Below are 13,965 nucleotides of genomic sequence, written 5' to 3' on the forward strand. Positions count from 1 at the left end.
TCAGTGCTGCATTCGAAAGACATTTGTCTCACGTTGCGTACGAGCGTGTTGTGTTGCCGCACTGTGGCGCTGACGCTCCCCACGCACACTCGACATTTCTCCTGCACGGTATCCACGTCGCAGCCTGCAGCAGCCCCCCATTACCCCCCCCCCTCCCCCCCCACACACACCCGCCCACCCCCTCCAGTTCAAGGACTGCGGAGTGCGACCCACCGTTTGAGAACCGTGGCAGCGATTCATTTGTGTGATCGAACGAGAGAAAGAACGAGCGAGCAGGGAGGGAGGGAGGGAGGTGGAGAAGCAGGCGAGGTCCATCAGTGGCGTTTTGCCGCTCGGCAGATGCAAGCCGCGTCCCCTGGGCGCGTTATTTAGTAATGATTCCGTCAAACACGGCGCGCTCAGAATGCCGCGCCATATGTCACGCGGCGCGCGCGCGCGCGTCGCAAACAACGATATCGAGACTCGGACGCACGCGCACGCGCGCGCACGCACGCGCACGCACACGCGCACGCACGCACGCACGCGCACGCACGCACGCGCACGCACACGCACACGCGCACGCACGCACGCGCACGCACACGCGCACGCACGCACGCACGCGCACGCACGCACGCACGCGCACGCACGCACGCGCACGCACACGCGCACGCGCGCGCACGCACGCGCACGCACACGCGCACGCACGCACGCACGCGCACGCACGCACGCGCACGCACACGCACGCGCGCACGCACGCACGCGCACGCGCACGCCGGCAACATTCGTAGCAACACCGAGAAGGGGGAAGGAGGCGTGCGCACGAGTGACCCCTCTAACGGCGCGCGCAGAAACACGCGGGAAGAGTCCTCTGATGTGGTTTCATTACTTAATTAGCAGCTTGGAATAAGCCGAGGGGCAATGGTCAGGCGCAAAACATTGTAATTTTGCATATTTGTAAAAAAAAAAATGGTTATTAAAAAATTATGTATTTTGGTTCGGTTTGTGCCTGCCGAGTTTTCGGGCAACGCTTTGTAGAGCGCGGATGATTTTTTGTATTTCTCTCTCTCTCTTTTTTCAGTACAAGTCCCGAATGGCAACACAGTCCTCATACTGAGCGCCCGTTCAGCGTGGGTATCATCGTCGTGAGAGTTATTTGTCGTGAGCGTCGCCCCCGCTACGGACAGAGCCGCCAATGCGTTTACGTCTCGAGCTTAGTCGTGAAACGTTGAGTCTCGCTGGTGGTGGAGTCTCGCCGTCTCTGCGTTCATCCAGCCGGCATCTTTGTTTGGGAACCCTGCGACCTGAGTTTGATTCCCAACCACGGCTGACATCAACGTTGAGCGGCAAATGGAAATCCCGGTCCTGAAGTATGGTCAAACAAACCTCCAGATCTGAAGTTTTCGTGACTGCAAGGATTCATACTCTTTGCTTTTTTCGGTAAAGTCACGTAGGTAAAAAAAAAATCACGACGTTTCGGAGGCAACACAAGCTTCCGTCTTCAGATGGAACCGTCACAGCAAAATTACTTCATCACTTGATGCAGTAATTTACTTTATTAAAATGTTTTACCTACGTGACTTTACCGAAAAAACCAAAGAGTTCAAACAAACCTCCCTTGACTGACACGACATGGAGAGGCCTTCATCCCGCAGTAGATTGACACGAATAATCGCAATACCATGCCTGTAGCTGTTACATTTATGATGATTCCAAAAAGGTGGAATTGACCTCATCCCAATGATGACGCTTATACAACCAGTGTTCTTGTTCACAAATATGTTCCTGTTGGATAGATCATAGTGCGGATAGTCCAGACATTTGTTCTAGATTTGAAGGATCCATACTCTTTGGTTCTTTCGGTAAAGTCACGTAGATGAAAAAGAAAATGTATAATAAAAATAATAAAAAGAAAATAACTAAATTAAATCACGACGTTTCGGAGGCAACACAAGCTTCCGATGACGCATTAGGACGCTGTCTTTCCGACAGCTCTGTTTCTTCACCTGCGGACGGCTGCTTGCATTGTGGCCGAAACGTCGTGAAAATTAAATTTTATTATGTTTATGTTTTATTATTTATAATTTTTATTATTTTATTATTTTCCTTCTACGTGACTTTACCGAAAGAACCAAGAATATGAATCCCTGCAGTCACGAAAGCTTTACATCGAAATTTAGTACGGACATTTTCTTTCACGATAACGCTCGGCCACTCGACAACCGAGCAAGTCAAATAAAATTGTCACGCCATGGTGAAAACATGCCACTTGTTTTTTTTACTCAGTGAAACAGAAGGTCTACTATTGCGTGGAGCGAAGCTTGTGTTGACACCTGAGGATGCTGGTTGTTATCTCTGGCGAAATGTCTTTGGACGAAATCGTCAAAATTCCGCTCGCATTCCAACATTCCTCCTGTTTTGCTGGAAAAAAACGAAAATCAATTGGCACATTTGCCCCCTGAGATAAATGCATGCTTGCAACACAAAACATAATTTACAAGACCATCAAACAAACGGAGACACCTATTGAAGAGAACGTATATATGTTTAACTTCTTTCGCACCGTACGTAGCCAACCGTTCTAATTGGAGGTGCGGGAGGGAACACAAACTCAGCTCTTAAACACAACTGGAAGCACAATATATTCACACATATACGTAGTCGTGGTCGCTAAGCCATCAAATTGCGCCACCTTTTCGATTGTTCCTCCAGGCGTCGTCTCGAACCATCGCTCATGGACCGCATGGGTGAGCGCGGTGATGATCTGTGAGCAGCGCGAGGTTCATCTTGGGCGGTGGAGGCCACAGTTCGCTCCGGGTTCGCTCCTGCGGTGGCGAAATGTTAACCACCTCGCCTGGTGTACAGGAGGTCGTGGGTTCGATTCCGACCTTGACGCCTGCTGCTGCTGTATATTTGGAGTTTGCGGCGTCTCTCTCTCTCCGGGTTCCTGCGGGTTTCCCCTCCACATTTCGAGTCACCATGCGCTTCGCGTATTTGGCCGCTGTACAATTTGCACGCGACAAAAATAAAACACCACTTCGTTGCGCTATCATTTGTGCTAGCCAGGTCACTTCTCAAAAAAGAGACTATCTTGTAGCTCAGCGGGTCCCTTAGCTGGTAAAATAAATACAGTGAAATAGTTTATATCTGATTGTCGGAGGCGAGGGGTGGCGCGCACGGAGAGGCCTAGACGGCGGTGTCGGATGATGACCTCTCCCCATCGGGGATTGAAGGCACAGCGGAATGAAGATGGTGATGATGGTGATGATGATGATGAGACAATGAGGTGGGCGAATGAGTGATAGAAGAAGGGTGCAGTGCTTTGCGGAAAAACGGAACTTGATAAGCAAAAGCAACACACATCATCGTCGTCGTCATCAGCCATGGTCCATCCACTGCTGGATAAAGTCATCTCCTATACCCCGCCAAGCCACCACCACCTCTCACGATGCCGCGATTCAACAATCCACCCAGTACCCTGCTGCTGCTGCTGCGCACGAGGAGCTGATTCAATCACTCGCTCCATCTCCCCCAGTGCATGTGCTCCTGGTGGGACGCGTTCCGTTCTTTGGCTGCCCGACTACGTTGTTGTTGTTGTTGTTGTTTTTATAATTATTATTATTGAACGCCGGTGCCCACAATGTCCACCACATTTCCTACGATCGGGAAACGTGGAACACCGTCACGAAGGGGAAAGTAACAACACATCTCGACACGGGGAATACAGAATCATTAAATGTCCCTGTACATATCGGGAGAGTGTCCCGTGTGTATACACGTGTGCATACAAAGCGAGCGAGAGAGAGGATTTATACTCGCGTAAAAATACAGAGAGGTGTGTTTTTTTGCAGAGCGCAGAATTATTTACACACTGGCATTACCATACCGTGTATAGATCAAATTGTCACTGCGAGAAACCATCATATGCAGTTTGATTAAATAAACAAAATAAAAAAAACGAATTATTTTCTTGCTGAGAGAGAAAAAAGACTTGACGATTTAGCCAGCAGGCATTTTTTTTGCAGGTTATGTATTTATAGTTATTTACCGTCTAATATTATTCACGCAATATGCATGCCCGTTGCAATTTCGTGGACATGTACGTATCGCACGCGTCGAATGTGTGTCCTAGGGACACTGTCCGATGCTCGAGCGATACGTGGGTGTGTGTATCTGTGTGTAGTGCAGGAGGTCGACTCAGCCTCAAATGAGTACCTGGTGCGGTGTGTAAACATCGCCACTGGGGAGACAAAGGCGGCCGGGCGTGGTGCTGGCCACCCACCCCCTCCTGTGCCGTGCCGGCCTTCGTAGGTACTCGCTAACAGCACTTGCCCCAACAGCCTGTTAAGGCTACACGGGGGGATCTTTGTCTTTGTGTGTAATGCAGTGCGCCAGATCTCGCGTGTGTGTGGAGATTTACAGAGCTGCATAACAACAATATATTATTATTTCAACGTGTAACGCTGCGCCACACTGCCACACACACACACACTATCTCGCTGTCGACGAGAGAGAGAGAGAAAGAGAGGGGACGACTCAGAGACGCGAGGAGGAACCATCACAGACGAGGGGGGGGGGAGCAGCAGCAGCCAGGTGGAGAGACGGCGCCTTAGCTGCCCAAGCTCTGCGGTCCCCACTCTTTACAAAGCAAGATGTGGCCAGCCAATCACACGAGTGTTTGTACGCGTGGGAGGACATTTGAGCACCTGGAGAAAATCCACACGTGTTGAGGGGGCAACACTCCATCTCACGTATGTTGTATGTATGTGGTATGTATGTTTATTGTATGTATGTATGTTGTATGTATATTGTATGTATGTTGTATGTGTGTATGTGGTATGTATGTATATTGTACGTATGGGTGTGTGTATGTATGGTGTATGTATGTTGTATGTATGTTGTATGTATGTGGTATGTATGTATATTGTACGTATGTTGTATGTATGTTGTATGTATGTGGTATGCATGTATATTGTACTATAGTGTGTGTATGTATGGTGTATGTATGTTGTATGTATATGGTATGTATGTGGTATGTATGTATAGTGTATGTATGGTGGTGTGTATGTATGTTGCATGTATATTGTATGTATGTTGTATGTATATGGTATGTATGTGGTATGTATGTATAGTGTATGTATGGTGTGTGTATGTATGTTGCATGTATATTGTATGTATGTTGTATGTATATGGTATATATGTGGTATGTATGTATAGTGTATGTATGGTGTGTGTATGTATGTTGCATGTATATTGTATGTATGTTGTATGTAATATGGTATGTATGTGGTATGTATGTATAGTGTATGTATGGTGTGTGTATGTATGTTGTATGTATATTGTATGTATGTTGTATGTATGTTGTATGTATGTATATTTGTACGTATGGGAAGGTGTCCAGGACCCCTCGAGATATCACTCACCACTTCCGCTAGTACATTTCAGCAATGTAACTCAGACGGTGTCCATGCACTGGCTGTACGCGTGCTCACCGTGGTGCCAACCTACGGACCCACACAGTAACCCCGCTGTAGTCTGCGCTCCTTCAACGGAGGAGGGAGGAGCAGCAATACGATAGCAACTCGCCCTCGTCTTGGCCAGCAGACCACGACATTGCCGTCATACGTTAGCGCAACAATCCAACCATCACCGCGTGCGCCACGGTATCGTGATGGCTGCACGGCACACACGATGTAATCAGCACCGCCTGTGTCACCGGTGCGTTCTGTGGTGTCGGCAGCGAGTCCGACCTGTCTGGGTCAAAACTGCGCCCGTTTTTTTCCCCGTTGCCAGCGCAGTGCGTGTGGCGATCGCCACGATCCAAAAACCATGCCAAGGCGTAGGGTGCCAATCAGCTGGGGACAGCCACCGAATTCATGAAGACAGCAGCAGCAGCAGTGGAATCAACTCTCAGTCGTGTCGTCAAATATCAGCTCGACTTCAAATCCGAATCAGCGACATTATTCCACCGTTTCACTGCATCCTTACCCCTTGTTATCTCGTGTCACGACTTCTCTGTCATCGCCACATCTCCATCTCTCGTCTACACCTCTTCTGCCATCCCACTTATGATTTTGTCAATGTATGTTGCGCCAGCCCCCCCACACCCCTCCACAATTAAATAAATATCTGCTAAGGATCCGAATGCGATAGCAGCAGCACACTGGAATGGCCCTTGCATCCACAGCGCGTGTGCGCGTGTGTGGTACATCTGCAGACGTGCCCACCTGCTCACGCATCTGTGCATCTGTTCATCTCTGCACCTGTCCCAATCTGGCCGCATATAGACAGCGGGGATTGGTTTTCTTTCATCATTCGATTGAGATGTGGCGAACTTGCACAGTGGGGGCATCGCAGTGGCGAGGAGATGCTATCCCCCTCGCCTGGTGAGCAGGAGCACGTGGGTTCGATCCCGGACCCTGACGATGCCCGTTCAATACTTGGAGTCCACGTGTTCCCTATCTCCGTGGTGATCACTCGAATAGATTTCTGTGAGCTACAGTGACCTCCACTCACCCACATGCAGATCTGTGAGCTACAGAGACCTCCACTCACTCTCATAGAGACCTGTGAGCTACAGAGACCTCCACTCGCTCTCATAAAAACCTGTGACCAACAGTGACCTCCACTCACCCTCATGGAGATCTGCGACCTACAGAGACCTCCACTCGCTCTCATAGAAACCTGTGACCTACAGAGACCTCCACTCACTCTCACAGAGATATGTGAGCTACAGAGACCTCCACTCACTCTCATAGAAACCTGTGACCAACAGTGACCTCCACTCACCCTCATGGAGATCTGTGACCTACAGACACCTCCACTCACCCTCATAGAAACCTGCAACCTACAGAGACCCCCACTCACTCTCACAGAGATATGTGAGCTACAGAGACCTCCACTCACCCTCATGGAGATCTGTGAGCTACAGAGACCTTCACTCGCTCTCATAGAAACCTGTGACCTACAGAGACCTCCACTCACTCTCACAGAGATATGTGAGCTACAGAGACCTCCACTCACTCTCATAGAAACCTGTGACCAACAGTGACCTCCACTCACCCTCATGGAGATCTGTGACCTACAGACACCTCCACTCACCCTAATAGAAACCTGTGACCTACAGAGACCCCCACTCACTCGCACAGAGATCTGCGAGCACTAGAACATTCCGGGTCACCGCTGCATCTCTGATGTAAGCGAGAGCCGCCCGGGGAAGCTATCGCTGAGCTGCGGCACCCTCCGCCTTACACAGCCGTGGCCGCTGCGCCACTCACTTGGCGGCCACTCGCAGTAGCACTGCGTACTCCGCTGACAGCAGATATCCCAACAGCTGGCACGAGAAACTTCAACGGCGAATGGAGATGAAGTTTCCGCGAGCCATATGCTGGCGCGTGGCGCAAGGGCTATGCTAATCCAATTGCGTTCTTAACTTAAAACGTAGCGGGGTTTTTTTTTTTTCCCGTAGCCAAACACAACGATCCGTTTTTTTTGTTTGCGTGTGTTCGGCCACGTGTGGCAGATTTGTGCCTAAACAATGATTTCGATTTAAAGCTTTCGTGACTTGCAGAGATTCATCTTCTTGGTTCTTTCGGTAAAGTCACGTAGAATGGACGTGACTTTACCGAAAGAACCAAGAAGAGAAACAATGATTGTCATTAACCCTCCACCACCCGACGACAAGATTGTCGCGTGTATTTACACGATGTAACCCCGAACAAACAAAAACACCTTCCTTACGAATATCATTGCTCGCGAAAGCCCACGCGTTAAAGTGACGTTGGCAACGATGTTGTCGTCTATTCGTGGTCATAGAGCGATCGGATTCTGATCGACGGATGCTTGAGACGTTTCCGCGACGGAATTCAACATCAACAAGATGCGGTGACGCTTCGCTCCAAACTGCTTTGAGCTCCATCAGATAGCGATCTCGGTAATCACTCTTCGGTGATCAATAATCGATAATCACTCCTCGGTGATCACTCCTCGGTGATCATTTGTCATTGATCACTCCCTCTATTTCCCAGCCGCTTTCATATCGAAATCAAAACGTTCACTCACCTTTAGTGTCGCAGCAATACCTCGTGGCCAGCTGGCAGATCGGTGGAGCGGTGGCGCAGTGGTTGGGCACGCCGTGCTGTGGATGGCCCCAGCGGACCTGGGTTCGATTCCCGGCCACGGGGAAACGTAAGTGGCGAGCGATATCAGTTACCGCCTCCAGGGGCCTTCCCTCGAGGCTGCTCGCACTTACCCACTTGTGTGCGCCGTGCTAACCTCATTAGAGGGCGACACGGTGGCTAGGAGATGTCAACTACCTCGCCTGGTATGCAGGAGGTCGTGGGTTCGATCCCGAATCTGACGCCTGCTGCTGTATATTTGGAGTTTGCGTGTCTCTCTCTCATCATCATCATCATCAAGGTGGCTAGGAGATGTTAACTACCTCGCCTGGTGTGCAGGAGGTCGTGGGTTCGATCCCGAACCTGACGCCTGCTGCTGTATATTTGGAGTTTGCGTGTCTCTCTCTCTCATCATCATCACGGTTGCTAGGAGATGTTAACTACCTCGCCTGGTGTGCAGTAGGTCGTGGGTTCGATCCCGAACCTGACGCCTGCTGCTGTATATTTGGAGTTTGCGTGTCTCTCTCTCTCTCCCCGTGGTCTCGTGGGTTTTTCTCAGGGTCCTCTGGATTTTTCCTCCACATTTAAAAACATGCGTTAAGGGTAATTTCCACACGGTAAGCCACTCCGTTGAGCTATCATTTGTGGTCAGCTCGCTTCTGAAACCTGTTAAAAAAATGTAAGTTACTTATAATATTATTATTAATTATAGTAGTTATCGCATACGAGTTTCCTCACAGCACTTGCTCCAGAAAATCGATACTGCTATCGGGGGGAGCTTTGTCTTTGTTTAATGGCTTTGATGGGTTGGGTTCGGTTTCGGTTAGGGTTTGTAACATATGGTGGGAGCGGTGGCGCAGTGGTTTACACACTGCGCTATATAAACCTGGCCATCAACCCAGGTTCGATTCCGGGCCACGGATTTGGGGTAGGCCTTAATCCAGCAGTGGATTGGATTGACCAAGCGCTTGAGTTGCAGAGTGTTGAGAGAGCGACTCTACGCTCTATAAAACAGACGACATTGTATAAGATTGTGTCGTGTCGAATGATGATTACTTAATATATGATTATTTGGTGATGCTGTTGGCAGTGGTATACAAGTGAAATTACCACAAAAACTCAAACAAATTTGGTCAATAAAATTGGAACACCCACGACGGCTCTTCACAGCACAACATGTGCCCACGTGCTCTGAAGAAGGGCCATTGCTCAAAACGTCGCCGATTATATTTTTATTTCTCTCTCTCGAAGCAGTTTTTTTTTAAACGAGTGTGTTGAGTTTAACGTACGCTGTGATTCAATCACTGACACAATGTGTACAAATAAAATGGTGTTTACATTGCTTCATTCGCATTGCGACTAATGCATGTTATGGAATATGCTGGTGTAGCCGTGTTTATGTATATGAGGTGATGAAGAAGGGGACTGTGAATGCGTTGTCCATGAATAAAACATCCAACACATTCACCGAGATGAATGTGCACAATGTAAAGATGCGTTGTTAAGTAATGTGTGCGGATTTACATAAAGGTCCCCATGCCCGAATAATCCGAAATGCGCCCCACCTCGGAGGCTAAGCAGGGTTTGACCCTGGTCAGCGCTTGGATGGACATCGAGCAGGAAGATCATTACGCGTGGCGGGCAGTAGGGGGCAGGGCAGAAAAAAAATGTTGTACCGTACTACGCTCCTCAACTAAAACAATAAAACAACATATTTTAAAAGGTAAGGCCCACTGAGCTATTTAGATCTTTTTCACAAGCGGCCTGGCTATCGCGAATGACAGCTCAACGAAGTGGCTTTTCATCTCGTGGAAATGTATAGCGGACAATTACTCTCAACGCCGTGATGTTCATTCTAAATGTGGAAGGGAAAAATTGTGTGGAGCCCGAGAAAAATCCACGCGACCACGCAGAGAGAGAGACACGCAAACTCCATATATACAGCAGCAGCAGGCGTCATGGTCGGGATCGAACCCACGACCTCCTGTATACCAGGCGACGTGGTTAATATCTCCTAGCCACCCGTGATGATGATGGTGAGAGAGAGAGAGACGCGCAAACTCCAAATATACAGCAGCAGGCATTGTCAGGGTCGGGATCGAACCCACGACCTCCTGTAGATCAGGCGAGGTCGTTAACATCTCCTAGCCACCGTCATGATGATGAGAGAGAGAGAGACGCGCAAACTCCAAATATACAGCAGCAGCAGGCGTCAGGGTCGGGATCGAACCCACGACATTCTGTACACCAGGCGAGGTGGTTAACATCTCGCTTCCGTGGCGTTTCTACGTCCATGCTCTCTGCCTTTACCGACCCACACTGACCCGCGTGGGGAAGTCTGGTCAATTGACCCCCATGGTAACGGGAGGCCCGCATCCATCCAGCAGTGGACCGACAAAGGCGATGTGAGCGGTGAGCATGCACTATCACACCTCGATATCGACAAGCACCCCAGCCCACCCTTGACCCCATCCGCTAAGCAGTTTAAATGGGTAGAATGCTAGTCGACTAGCAGGTGGTCACGTGTGCTGGGGTAAAGCGTGGGCACTTCCCAAGAGGCTCTGACCAGCGTGGAAAATGAGGCAAAAAAATATCGCCCAAGAGGAGGGCGCTCCAGACTGCAGCTCTGCGAGTGGCGTGGTCACGCAATTGCAGGGCTGCGCCTTCACCATTACCCTTCCACGCGCATAATGCAATTATCCGAATGCCCATGAATTAGCCCTCTTTGTCCAGCGAAGGGCCCTCTGACACCGGCAAGAATGCCCACGCGCCGTGCGCGCACTGATTTCCCATCAAACACAATGATCAGCAGCAGCAGCAGCAATAAGCTGATGGCCAAAGACTTGTCTCATCTGCTATACGCTCCCGCAGAGAACGATCCCCTAAGAAGCCTTCATAGCCGGTCGGGGCAAGTGCTGTTGGCGAGCATTTATAAAGGGCCTCAAATGGGCACTAGGGAGACAAAGACGGCCGCGGGCATGGTGCTGCCCACCCAACCCCTCGTTCGCCGTGCCGACCTTCACGGGTGCTGCTCGCTAACAGCACTTGCCCCGACAGTGTGTTGAGGCTATACGGGCGACCTTTGTCTTTGTGTGCACATACACACATCTGCCACGTTGAGCCTCCTTTGTTCAGTGTGGGAGTCGGAGATGGGGAGACACGGGGGAGAGAGGGGGGTGGATGGAGAGTGCCTGTGGGTGACTGTGAATGTGTGCGGGTGCGTGTGCGTGCATCTACGCGGGGAGCGGTTGCGTTGGTGGTGGTTAGCGCACTGCGCTACGAATCCGGCGACCCGGGTAAGATTCTCGGCCGCGGATAAAATCAGGGGTGATTATCTGAACCGATCCTGGGCCTGACAAAGGTCGATTCTGCTTTACGTGAATACCTGTTGCGGCGCGTAAAACATGGGCATTGGGGTGACAAAGGCGGTCGGGAACCAGACCATCGTGCCGGAATTAATAGGCGATCGCGAACAACTCTTGCCCCTAACAATCTACGTAGGCCATTCGGGGGATCTGTATCTTTGTACTGCACGGATGTATATGGGTGCTGATGCATATTTGATTGTGTGTTGATAACCAACATCATGCTTACACATTTATGACCTTCCGCGATAAATTAAATATGAAGGTTAGCACTGTATGCATATCATATTGCCATCAAGGCAAATCACCATTATCATCGTAATCATCATCACAACAGCCTCATCTTGGTCATCATCATCATGACCATCGCAGCTGTGCACACCTTCTATAATCACCCAGGAATGTCCTTAACGCTCGAGACGTCACCACACATCGGACTGCCCCCCTCATTAATACAAATAATCAAGAACAGGTGACGTCCTCCGCATGGACCCCCCCCCCTCATTAATACTCATGAGCGGGTGACGTCACTCCACGTGGGGGGGGCGAGGCGCCTCCTCCCCCCTCCCCGGCGTCAACTCACAACCCTCACTACAAAGGCAGAACCCTCACGTCACGTGATCTCTGTCACGCTATTGAGACATCAAAGTAAAAAGGACGTCGTGATGAACAAGGGATTATAACCTTTAAATTAAATAGGTCCGTGTCAACGCGCCCTTACAAATTACACACGAATTGATGCAATGAATATCACGTCGCGGTCTGCTCTTGGCTTGCAAGTTTCACATTTACTGCGATATAGCCGTCCTAGGACGGGCAAAAGGCGAGTTAAAAATAACACATCAAGTCAGTACTGCGCATGTCATGTTCCAGGTTATGTTCTCGTGATGTCCCCGTGATGTTCCCGTGATGTTCCCGTGATGTTCCCGTGATGTCCCCGTGATGTTCCAGTGATGTTCCCGTGATGTTCCAGTGATGTTCCCGTGATGTTCCCGTGATGTTCCAGTGATGTTCTCGTGATGTTCTCGTGATGTTCCCGTGATGTTCCCGTGATGTTCTCGTGATGTTCCCATGATGTTCCAGTGATGTTCCAGTGATGTTCCCGTGATGTTCCAGTGATGTTCTCGTGATGTTCTCGTGATGTTCCCGTGATGTTCCCGTGATGTTCTCGTGATGTTCCCGTGATGTCGCCGTGATGTTCCAGTGATGTTCCCGTGATGTTCCCGTGATGTCCCCGTGATGTTCCAGTGATGTTCCCGTGATGTTCCAGTGATGTTCCCGTGATGTTCCCGTGTTGTTCCAGTGATGTTCTCGTGATGTTCTCGTGATGTTCCCGTGATGTTCCCGTGATGTTCTCGTGATGTTCCCATGATGTTCCAGTGATGTTCCAGTGATGTTCCCGTGATGTTCCAGTGATGTTCCAGTGATGTTCCCGTGATGTTCCTGTGATGTTCCAGTGATGTTCCAGTGATGTTCCCGTAATGTTCCCGTGATGTTCCCGTGATGTTCCAGTGATGTTCTCGTGATGTTCCCGTGATGTTCCCGTGATGTTCCCGTGCAGCACGTCTGTCTCTCACCTTGTGTGTGCGCTCACAATGTACGTGCTATGGAAAAGGGCCATTGTCCGAAACGTCGCCTATTATATATTTGTTTGTTCCTTTAACGGAAACAGTGTTTTTCACAAATGTGTTGAGTTGCTGTTTGTGGTTAGTGCACCGCTGCAAACTCAGCATCGCCACCACACGATTTGCGCTCGTGGTTGCGTGATGACATGATACATTACAGTGATTGTGGGGAGCGGTGGCGCAGTGGTGAGAGCATTGCCCCACGTACCGAGTGACTCCCACCCAGTGACGATCATCTGAACCCAGTCCTGGGCCTTCCCTATAGGTCGACTCAGCCTCAAATGAGCACCTGGTGGTGTGGTGTGTAAACATCGCCACTGGGGAGACAAAGGCGGCACAAGCGTGGTGTTGCCCTCCCATTTCCTCGTGTCCCGCGCTGGCCTTAACAGGTGCTCGCTAACAGCGCCATCATCAACACGAATCTCTGTTGAGGCTATACGAGGGATCTCTGTGTTTACTGACTGCCTATGGGCCGTGGGTTATTGACTCCGCGAGCATAAATCCCCGTGTGTTCAGTCACGCACCTGTGTGTGCATTGCACGCGTACCTACTCGGCACAACAATTGTGTTGCTTGCTTGCGAATAGCACTTGCCCCTAACAGTCCGTGTAGGCTATATGGGGGTGGGGGGGGGGTCTTTGTGTTTGCCTTTGTTTCGTTAATTCATGGTCATTCATTGACTGGAATTGTAACACCATGAGCAAAGAGTGGCAATGCTGACCGTGGGCAGACGACGCGGCGCTTGCAATGCAGAGGTCGCAGATTCGATCTCCCGAAGCGGCACTCAAAAAAGGGGGGAGGGGAGTGGGGGGGGACTTTTCACGAATCATCGTCGGGGGTGCAGATGGGAGCTCCACATCGAGCCCTCGAGTGGCAAGTCCGG

This window comes from Lampetra fluviatilis, chromosome 54, assembly GCF_964198595.1.
Source record: "Lampetra fluviatilis chromosome 54, kcLamFluv1.1, whole genome shotgun sequence".
NCBI lineage: Eukaryota > Metazoa > Chordata > Hyperoartia > Petromyzontiformes > Petromyzontidae > Lampetra > Lampetra fluviatilis.